Below are 11,564 nucleotides of genomic sequence, written 5' to 3' on the forward strand. Positions count from 1 at the left end.
TTTGGCTTCAGCATTATCAATCAGTCCATGATGCCTTCTTCGTGCGGAATGTAAAGATGTATATTTGCATGAATATTATTTCTGGTGTATAATTTTCCACTTATCTGGTATTAGAATATATATGCATTATGATTCAAATATGTATTATTCAGAATCACCCCCAACATATATCCAGAATTTTCCACAGTAATTTATGTGATTAAATAATTAATATAATCTCTTACAGCACCCTCGCCCCCAAAGAAAAGAGCATTCAGTCATTGGCTTCCCAACAACTGAGGCCCTGAGAGCAGATTTGTCTTTGCCGCATAGTTTCCCTGGACTTTTGTCATGTGGGCAACAAACCAGAAGACAGAGAGGGAGCTATGGAGATGTCTGTATTTTCACCTGCTGAGCATTCCCGTTAGAGGATGATCCCACCCTCCTTGTCATTGCATCCGGTTCTTCTATGTCCACACCTGCGACCCTCTAGTCCCGGTGTGAACCTGTGCCACAGGCCTAGCCAATCAGAGGACGTTAATCATCTGGCCACTGTGATTGGTTCAGGGCTGGACACCTGACCCAAGCTGGACCAATCAGAGGATTCACTTCCTCCCCTAGACGCTGAAACTATCGTAGAAACTCTTTTTTTGGAACTGAGAGCGGGTGTGTTTAGCCGCCTCGTTGAGAGTGAAGCCCAGACAGAGGGAAGCTGAGAGCCTGAGGGAGTAAAAGATTCTGGTGGCGTCTTTGAGTACCCGGATCCGCCAGTGATGGAAGATAGGACTACTTTGGACATTTTATTTTAGTTCTACAAGTCATGAATGCCCCGTCCCCCACTTTTTTTTCTTTTTCTTTTTTTTTTTTTCTTTAGCCAATTTGAGTTTGATTCATTTATGGTTCTGGGAAGGAGTCCTGAGACAAGGGAAGAAGGATGAAGGACTAAGACTTAGACCAGTAGTTTTCAAACCTGGCTTCATAGTAGTGAAGCATTGGTGCTTAACCACAGATTCTGACTTAATTGGCCTGCGGTGTGGACTGGACATCCAGATTTTTCTAAACTTCCAAGATGTGCAGCCAACGTTGAGAATTACTGACACAGGTAAGGTGCTTCTTAAAGTGTAGTGTGCATAAGGAACACCTGGGCCCCACTATCGAGATTCTCACTGAATAGGTCTTGGTGAGCGCAGGAATTTACATTTCAAATAAGCTCTCAGATAATGTTAATACTGCTGGTCCACGGACCACACTTTGAGAACCTCTCAACTAGAGGGCAGAGGGGAAGAAGGAAGAGAAGAGCATAGGCTAGGGGATGAATGAGGGGCTTGGCCAGCCAGGCACTAGAGTAGCTGAGGGGCATAGGGCGACAGGGACTTTTAATTAGTATTGCTGTGAATTTCATTTTATGTTCTTGAGAGATGGGGGTGGGGTGGGAAATGCGATTCCTTTTTAATTACTTTCAGCTGTTGAACTGTGTTTCTCACGTGTGACTCCTCCAAGGCTAAGTTTTCATGGATCTGTGAGTTCATGAGGGTTACAACTATCCAGTTACCCTCCAGTGTTGTCACTAGTATTTCTGTCCATTAGAAAGTGGACACAGGTGAAGGGTGGGCCATGGAGATTTTGTCCTTTAGAGTGGATCACAGTCTAGAGAGTTAGCTCCTGTGGAAATGAGCTTGAGGGGTCTTGTGGAGCCAGACTTAACTCAGAGAGACAACATTAAGTGATTTAACGCTCACCAGGTATTATTTTGTGTTGTTTGCAATCCATCAGTGCTTCATCTGGGTTCCGTTTGTCTCTCCAGATTAACGGTACATCTATTGTGGGCAGGAATCTTGGGTTCTGTTTGTTTTTCCTTTGTTCTTTCTTTCATTAAACATTTCCTCAAAATTTACTATAGCCAAGCCCTGTTTGAGGCTCTGCAAATACAGATCAAACCAAGTAACATGGTAGAGACAGCTGGTTGACCACTAGTATTCCCTTTCCCCTTCTTTTTTTCTTTTAAATTTAAAAATTTTTTTGTGGGACTTCCCTGGTGGTCCGGTGGTTGGGACTCCGTGCTCCCAGTGCAGGGGGCCCAGGTTCGATCCCTGGTCAGGGAGCTGGATCCCACATGCTGCAACTAAAGATCCCTCGTGCTCCATCTAGGACCGGTGCAGCCAAATAAATAATTAAAAAAAAATTTTTTTTTTTTAAAAATATTTTGGCCGTCCCACGAGGCCTGGGATCTAACCTGTGCCCCCTGCAGTGGAAGCGCGGAGTCCTAACGACTGGACCGCCAGGAAAGTCCCCTCCCCTTCTTTCTTTTTTTTTTTTTTTTTGCGATACGCAGGCCTCTCACTGTCGTGGCCTCTCCCGTTGCGGAGCACAGGCTCCGGACGCGCAGGCTCAGCGGCCATGGCTCACGGGCCCAGCTGCTCCGCGGCATGTGGGATCCTCCCGGACCGGGGCACGAACCCGTGTCCCCTGCATCGGCAGGCGGACTCTCAACCGCTGCGCCACCAGGGAAGGCTCCCTTCTTTCTTTAATAATAGAACTCATGAGTTTTATTTGGCACATGGTTGTCCAGTTGATGGCTACATTTCCGAGCTTCTTTTGGATCTAAGTGTTCATGTGATTAAGTTCTGAGATGTTCATGTGAACTTATGTAAGATGTGAGCAGAAATGATGCATGCTCCTTCCAGGTCTGTTTGAAATATGGAGAAGGAATTCCCTGGTAGTCCAGTGGTTAGGACTCTGCACTCTCACTGCTGAGGGCCTGGGTTCAATCCCTGGTCAGGGAATTAAGATCCCACAAGCTATGGCCAAAATTAAATAAATAAATTAAATAATGGATATGTTCTCTCTTTGCCCTCCCCTTTACCACTGGCTGGGATGAAGATCTATTGGCAGGAGCTAGAGCAGCAACCTTGGGCCCAGAGGTTGTGTGTTGAAATTGTCAATGTTTCTGCCCTAGAACCACCTAAGTCTCGATTAGGTGAGAGAGAAATAAACTTGATTTTGTCTGAGCCACTGGAAGCCTGGATTGTACCCAGACTAATAAATCTCTGACCTCCACCTCTAGTGAAAGAAACAAAAGAGGCAGTTCCAAAAAAAAAAAAAAAAGAAGTGTGACAAGTGCTGAAAATAAAGATAACCCCATGGCGTTGTGGGGCTATAAATTAGGTCATGCTCAGCATAGGCTGGGATGTCCATTGATGAAGGCTAATTGAGAAGGATCCCCGAAAAGGATCCCCACAGATGGAAACTGGAGTAGGGTAGGACACTTGAATCAATTAGGATTCTTTGGCTTTAAATAACAACAACAATGAGATCCAACAAGGACTATCTTTAAGGGGTCATTCATTCATTCAACAAACATTTACCTTTCACCTATACTATGTTCCTGGCACTGTTTAGGTGCTAGTGATATGGCAGAGACTAAAACAGACAAAACCCCCCAAATCAAAACAAAACTCTGCCCTCATGGATCTTATGATCTAGTGGGGAGAGATTTATTATCTCACAAAACAAGAAATCCAGAGATAAGTGGTCTTGGGCTGGTGGATACAGACCCACATTCCTTCCATCTCTTCACTCTGCCATCCTCAGTGTGTAGACTTTGTCCTCAGCCTTGTAACCTCATAGTTGCAAGACCGCTGCCACTGCTCCAGGCATCACATTGCATGCACATTAACCCAGTGGTGTAGAAGAGAGGCTGTTTCCTCCCATACAGCTCTTCTTTTATTATCTAGAAAGAAAACTTTCTCAGAAGTCCTCAGCAGACTTCAAGTCCCATTTTCTAGAATTGTATCACAGTCCTGATAAAGTCACTGGCAAAGGGAAGGAAACAACCATGAGTGGCTTAAGTCAGTGATCTCAAACTCTTAAAAATTATTAATGACCCCAAAGATCTTTTGTTTGTGTGGTTGTATCAATATTTGCTGTATTCGAAGTTAAAACGGAAAAATTTGAATATATGTGTTTATTAGTTCATTTAAAGTTACCCTTTACATGTTAACATAAATAACATTTTTTAAATAAAAAAATACTATATTTTCTCAAAAAAAAATTAGTGAAAGAAGTGGCATCATTTTACATTTTTCTATATCTCTTGACTTTCTGGCTTAATAGAAGAAGCTGGATTCTAATTTCTGCTTTTGCCTTCAATTCATTCTGATATGTTGTTTTACTTGAAATATATGAAGAAATTCTGGCCACAAAGATACGTTGTTGCAAAAGGAAGGCCTTGTGGACCCCTTAGAAGGGGTTCTTGGACCACACTTTGAAAACCACTGGTTTAGATCAATCAAAACTCTGGGCTGTGAAGCGGCTTAGCTCCCACCCCTAACTCCACACAGCTCAACCTTCTATAACGCATGGCTGCTTCCATTCCTGAACAAAATCACAATTCTCTTAGCAAGGAGAAAGGAGAGTGACTATTGGGTAGGCAACCCACAATCTTTGCCACGAACTACTCTGTCGTAGTGTTTTTCAAACTTATTTGACTGTATCCATAGGAAGAAATACATTTTATTTTACTTATTTTTTTACAAATTTATTTTATTTATTTATTTTTGGCTGCGTTGGGTCTTAGTTGGTGCGCGCGGGCTTTCTCTAGTTGCAGCGAGCAGGGGCTACTCTTCATTGTGGTGTGCGGGCTTCTCATTGCAGTGGTTTCTCTTGTTGTGGAGCACAGGCTCTAGGCGTGAGGGCTTCTGTAATTGTGGCACATGGGCTCAGTAGTTGTGGCTCACAGGCTCTAGAGGGCAGACTCAGTAGTTGTGGCGCATGGGCTTAGTTGCTCCGCGGCATGTGGGATCTTCCTGGACCAGGGCTCGAACCTGAGACCCCTGCATTGGCAGGCGGATTCTTAACCACTGCACCACCAGGGAAGCCCAAGGAATACATTTTACTTACACTACACACATACATACAACAGAAATAAAAGTTTTGTAAAATAATGCTTAGCCTTACGGCATGCAGTGCGCTCTGATATTTTCTATTCCTTTTTTTTTTTTTTTTTTTTTTGCCGTACGTGGGCCTCTCACTGTTGTGGCCTCTCCCGTTGCGGAGCACAGGCTCCGGACGCGCAGGCTCAGCGGCCATGGCTCACGGGCCCAGCTGCTCCGCGGCATGTGGGATCTTCCCGGACCGGGGCACGAACCCGCGTCCCCTGCATTGGCAGGCGGATTCTCAACCACTGCGCCACCAGGGAAGCCCTCTTTTCTTTTTTTTTTTTAAAGTGCTGACTGTAACCCATTATTTCATTTCATGACTCACTATCACTCATGGGTCATAATCGTCAGTGTGAAAAATACTCCTCTCTAGGGACCTGTTGATTGATTGGATAGAGGGGCTGGACCGAGGTATACAAGAGGAGGGAATTCATACGAATTGTCTCAAAACTGACCAGAAAACTTTCCTGAGATGCCCGTGTTGACCCTGCCTTTTTCCTTGTTACTTGTAGTAATTTTTTAAAGAATTTATTTTATTTATTATTTATTTTTGGCTGTGTTGGGTCTTCGTTGCTGCACGCGGACTTTCTCCAGTTGCAGTGAGTGGGGGCTACTTTCCGTTGAGGTGCGCAGGCTTCTCATTGCGGTGGCTTCTCTTGTGGAGGAGCACAGGCTCTAGGCATGCGGGCTTCAGTAGTTGTGGCATGCAGGTTCAGCACTTGTGGCTCGTGGGCTCTAGAGTGCAGGCTCAGTTGTGGCGCATGGGCTTAGCTGCTCTGCGGCATGTGGGATCTTCCCAGAGTAGGGATCGAACCTGTGTCTCCTGCACTGGCAGGCGGATTCTTAACCACTGTGCCACCAGGGAAGCCCCTGTAGTGATTTTTATGTTTATTAGGAGGAAGTAGGCTCAACTCAGTCTTAAGTTAAAAAAAAAAAAAAAAAGAAGAAGAGAAATTTATTGACTCACAGAATTGGAAAGCCCAGGAATTTCTTGAGCGTCAGGCCTGGAACCAGGTGCTCACATGCTGGGTATCTATCTGTCTCTAGCTATAAACTCCGATGCCCTCCACATTGATATAAATTTCAGGCAATAGTGGCCCCCTTCAGCTGCTCAACTTTAAAACCCACAGAGGAAAGAAAACTATATCTTCCCAGTAGTTCTAGAAAAATGTCCCAGTGCTGATGCTTACTGGCCAAGCCTGGGTCGTATGTCCACCTTAGGAAGTGGATGTTGATTGTGATTCCCATCTGAATCACATGGGATGAGAGTGGACAGGCAGGAGCTCTCCAGTGGAGAATTGGGAAGCTGTCACTTGAAGAAGGGGAAAGGATTCTGAGCAGGCAAAACCAGGAGAGGTTCACTATCCCACTTGTCATGAAGAAAAAGAAGGCATTGGGTCTTCAGCAATGTTATATTCCTAGGGACTGGCACTGACTAGGCTCAGAAAATACTTGTAGGAACAAGTCCTATTTGTTTGCATGACAGAGAACACTGAGCCAATTTGCATGTTTCAAAAGGTAGAAGAAGTCTGGATAGACCAATAGATCAATGGAAGAGAATAGAGAGGCAGTTTAGACTGACACATACATGACAAACTTATTTTCAACAAAAGCACCAAGGTAACTCAGTGGGGAAAAAATAATTTTGTTTTCCAATAAATGTTGCTGGAACAATTGGACATTCATACTGAAAAGGAATGAACTCGATTCCTACCTCACACCATACATGAAAAATCTTTGAGATAGATCATAGGCCTAAACATAAAAGTAAAAATAAGAAGCTCCTAGAAGAAAATGTAGGACCCACTTGGAATGGACAAAGATTTCTTAGACAGGACATCATAAGCACTAACCTTAGAAGGAAAAATTTATAAATTGGACTTTATCGAAATTAAGAAAATTCTGCTCTTTATAATTCACTGTTAAGAAAACAAAAAAGGCCACTGAATTGTATACTTTAAAATGGTTAAAATGGTGAATTTATGTAATGTGAATTTTATGCCAATTAAAAAAGTTTAATAAGTATCATACTGCTTGATTGTAAAACTTTAGGATTCTCAAGTACATAGAATATTATAAATTATATTGTTATCAAGACGACTAGAGAACAAAATTAAATCACTTCAGGGAAAAAAGAAAGAAAATGAAAAGGAAAGCCACAGACTTAGAGAAAATATCTGTAATACATAGATTTGATAAAGGAATTGTATCTAGAATATATAAAGAACTCTTACAATTGAATAAAACGAAGATGACCCAATGGATAAAATGTGAATTCCCTGTCAGTCCAGTGGTTAGGACGTGGCGCTTTCACTGCTGTGGCCCGGATTCAATCCCTGGTTGGGGAACTAAGATCCTGCAAGTTGCATGGTGCAGCCAATAACAACAACAACAAAATACTGGATAAAAGGTTTGAACAGACACTTCACAGAAAAAAATCTATGTATGTCCAATAAGTACATGGAAAAATATTCAACATCATTGATCTTCAGAGAAATGCAAACTAAAAACATAAATATCATTACGTACCTATTAGAATGACTTAAAAAAAAGCAAAACAGACAGTACCAAGAGGTGTCAAGGATATGGAGCAGCTGGAACTCTCATTCGTTGCTGGTGGGAACGCAACATGGTACAGTCACTTTGAAAAAGAGTTCGGCATTTTCTTATAAAGTTAAACATATAGATACCATATGACTTAGCAGTCCTATCTAGATATTCTGTGTCTTGATTGTGATGGTGGTTACGTGACCATATACATTTGTCAAAACTCACGAAACTAAAAAGGATGAATTTTACTGTATGTAAATTGGACCTCAATAAACCTGACGACTTTAAAATAAAACTAACAAATGAACAGACAGAAAACAATCGACAATAACAAGCAATGGTGAGGATGCAGAGTGAGTAAAATCCTCATATTGTGATGGGGGTATAAATGGTAAAACAACTTTGGAAAACTCTTTGTTGATTTCTTATCAAGTTAAACATACATCTAACATATAACAGAGCAATTCCACTCCTAAATATGTACCCGAGATAAATGAGTGCATATGTCCACACAGGCTTGGACAACAATGTTCAGAGCAATTCTTTCCATCATAGCGAAAACCAGGAAACAACTCAAATGTCCATCACTTGGTGAGTGAATAAACAAACTATGGTATGTTAGGGACTTTATTTTATTCACGTCTGTCTCCCCGGTACCTAGGACACTTGCCTGCCTAGCACATAATAGGGTGCTTAATAAGATTATGTTGTGATGGTTATTGATTCTTAAACTTTAGTAAACAACGTCTATATGAATATGATTATGTAAATATTTTCCACTGCAGAACAACGTTATTGGACCGACATAAAGGGAAATGGAACTTCCTCTATGGTACCATCTTCTACCACATGGCCCTGGTCCCGTAACATCTTATCCCGTTGTCTCAAAGTGTGGTCATACCTTTCCACCAATGGTGTGCTGGAGCTGTTGTGCACCAGCTCACAGAAACTGATCGTACACATCTCTTCCCAACTCCATGCTCAGTGACCTCATGTTGGCAGCTCGAAATTGGCCGTGGTAGGAGGATTTACATCCCAAATTGGAAAACAAGACAAATCAGGGCTTCCTGCCAGGAGCCAGTTGTTGACCACTTACTAGCACATCACTGCTTAGTCCTGTCCCTAATCCCTGGCTGTCTCTTGGTTTCCTTTTGGCTTCTCAGATCTTCCATCATCTGTGTAACAATTCCTCACACCAGATTCCTACTGTGAGTGTTTCTGCCTTCACTAACAAGACATTAAACTTGTTGAAAGAAGAGATGCATTTCTTTACTTTTTGCTTTTAGAAGATCTAGGTCTTTAATAATAGAATTTGTATGAAAAAAATCTTCCTTCCTGATGGCATTTTTCATAGAGCCTGTTGACTTCATGTTCTAGTGACTTGTTCTTCTGTCTTCCCGGGCCTGGTGCCCTTGTGTCATGCATTCTTAGGTTAATTCTACCAACTCTTGCATACCGTGTCTCCTGCTTGTTCTGGTTTCCACTTTCAATTTTCTGGTGTATATCTTTTTTTTTTTTTAAGATTTTTTTATGTGGGCCATTTTTAAAGTCTTTACTGAATTTGTTACAATATTGCTTCTGTTTTATGTTTTGGTTTTCTGGCCGTGAGGCATGTGGGGTCTTAGCTCCCAAACCAGGGATTGAAACTGCACCCCCTGCGTTGGAAGGTGAAGTCTTAACCACTGGACCACCAGGGAAGTCCCTCTGGTGTATATCTTGAATTCACTTTTTTTTAGCAGGGTTATGCTTGTTGGATATGGAAATACAGGTTTAAAGCACTTTCTTGCTTAAAAACTTGAGCTCTGTATTCTGAAGGATTTCCTTGCCCTGATATTTCTTTTATTTATTTATTTGTTTGTTTGTTTGTTTATTTATTTATTTATGGCTGCATCAGGTCTTAGTTGCAGCACTTGGGATCTTTCGTTGCAGTGTGCGGGCTTCTCTCTGTAGTTGTGACATGCAGGCTCAGTAGTTGCGGCACGCAGGCTTAGTTGCCCCGTAGCATGTGGGATCTTAGTTCCCTGACCAGGGGTCAAACCTGCGGCCGCTGCATTGGAAGCAGATTTTTTTTAAAAAATTTATTTATTTTTTATTTTATTTTAGTTATTTATTTTTTGGCTGTGTTGGGTCTTCGTTGCTGCACGCAGGCTTTCTCTAGTTGCAGCGAGCGGGGGCTACTCTTTGCGGTGCGTGGGCTTCTCATTGTGGTGGCTTGTTGGGGAGCACGGGCTCTAGGTGAGTGGGCTTCAGTAGTTGTGGCTCGCGGGCTCTAGATCTCAGGCTCAGTAGTTGTGATGCACAGGCTTCATTGCTCCGTGGCATGTGGGATCTTCCCAGGCCAGAGCTCGAACCCATGTCCCCTGCATTGGCAGGTGGATTCTTAACCCCTGCGCCACCAGGGAAGTCCGGAAGGCAGATTCTTAACCACTGGACCACCAGGGAGGTCCCTGCTATTTCTAAACACTAATTTTGCGTTCGGCGTGTTTATTCTATTTTGTAGTGTACACACAGATAGAAAATTTTTTTCAGTAACCGTATTTTTAGTTTCCAAATTCTTGTTCTGAGGTGACTTCTTGAAATAAAGTTGGAGATGACTATGCTTGTATCTACAGAAAAAATATGGCCAAAAAAGTTTTTTGCACAAACAGCATTGAACAGCAGTAATTAAAATAAGAACTGTCTCTCTCACATACTGTGTGGGTGAGGCTACAGGAAAAAAGACACTGGCATACATTGATAGTACAAAGTGATACAACTTCTATGGGGTTAATTTACCAATCTGTATTAAAAATACACTGGCATTTACCCTTTGACCTAGCAATTCCACTTTTAAATATTTATATTACACCTGCATACATACAGAAGAAAGTGAGTACAAAGTTTTTGTTGCAGCATTATTAGTCATTGCAGGAGTGGAAACAACCAAAGTTTCCATCTATAGGGAATGACATAGCCACACATGGAATAGTATGTAGTGATAAAGAAAAACATGAGGAAGCTCTCTTTTTCTTGATATTGAATGATCTTCAAGATATAATGTTAAGAGAAAAAAGCAGAGTGCAGAAAAAGTCTGTACAGGATGTCACCTTTTGTACAAGGGGACTAAATATTTATGTTTGCTTAAAGAAATACAGGAAGTGTTCACAAGAAACTAAGAAAAGTGTTTATCAGTGGTAAGGGGGAGAGAGAGGAACTAGGTGGACAGGGATGGGTGGAAGTCAGTTTTTCCAAGGTATGCCTTTCTAGATCATTCTGCTTTTTGAACCTTATGAATGTATTTTCTATTAAAAAAAATTAAATGCAAAAAATTTAAAGCCAAAATATATCACTCACTTTTTTTTTTTTTTTTTTGCGGTACGCGGGCCTCTCACTGCTGCGGCCCCTCCCGTTGCGGAGCACAGGCTCCGGACGCGCAGGCTCAGCGGCCATGGCTCACGGGCCCACCAGGGAAGCCCAGCCGCTCCGCGGCATGTGGGATCTTCCCGGACCGGGGCACGAACCCGTGTCCCCTGCATCGGCAGGCGGACTCTCAACCACTGCGCCACCAGGGAAGCCCCTATATCGCTCACTTTTTACATGCCAGGTTCTATGCTGAGGACATTTCATATAGCAGCTCATTGAAACCTCATGCCGAGAAGCAGGAGTAAAACCCTGACATCACAGTGGGGCAGACTGATTCTCAGAGAAGTTCAGTTACACTGTGACTCTGTGATTTGAACACGATACGTCTGACTCCAGATCTTTGCTCTTCCATGTGGCTGACCACCTCTCGATTGTATATTTTATTTCCATTTTCCTGTGTCCCCACCCTGCCCAAATGAATATGTAATACATAATTCTCATTGTAGGATAGATTCAATTTTATAACTAATATTTCTAACCAAAACAGAGAGCAGAGGAGAGGGGCAGAATCTGTACTCAAAAGCTTGTCACTTGGGCCACAATGAGAACTGCAGCGGTAATGGCTGATTAAGATAAGATGCCTCCTAAATAACGTATATTAACGCATATATGTGGAATCTAGAAAATTGGTATAGATGACCTTATTTGCCAAGAAGAAATAGAGACACAGACATAGAGAACAAATGTATGGATACC

At 42.3% G+C, this 11,564-nt stretch overlaps 1 non-coding gene across 1 annotated transcript; it reads left to right on the plus strand.

Annotated features, from left to right (window-relative positions):
• The first annotated feature begins 2,689 nt into the window (after positions 1–2,689).
• TRNAE-CUC (transfer RNA glutamic acid (anticodon CUC)) lies at positions 2,690–2,762 on the plus strand. The gene has a single exon. It is a non-coding gene; the product is annotated as a tRNA-Glu (tRNA).
• Positions 2,763–11,564: the final 8,802 nt, after the last annotated feature.

Source organism: Globicephala melas, chromosome 15 (assembly GCF_963455315.2).
Source record: "Globicephala melas chromosome 15, mGloMel1.2, whole genome shotgun sequence".
In the NCBI taxonomy this organism is placed as follows: domain Eukaryota; kingdom Metazoa; phylum Chordata; class Mammalia; order Artiodactyla; family Delphinidae; genus Globicephala; species Globicephala melas.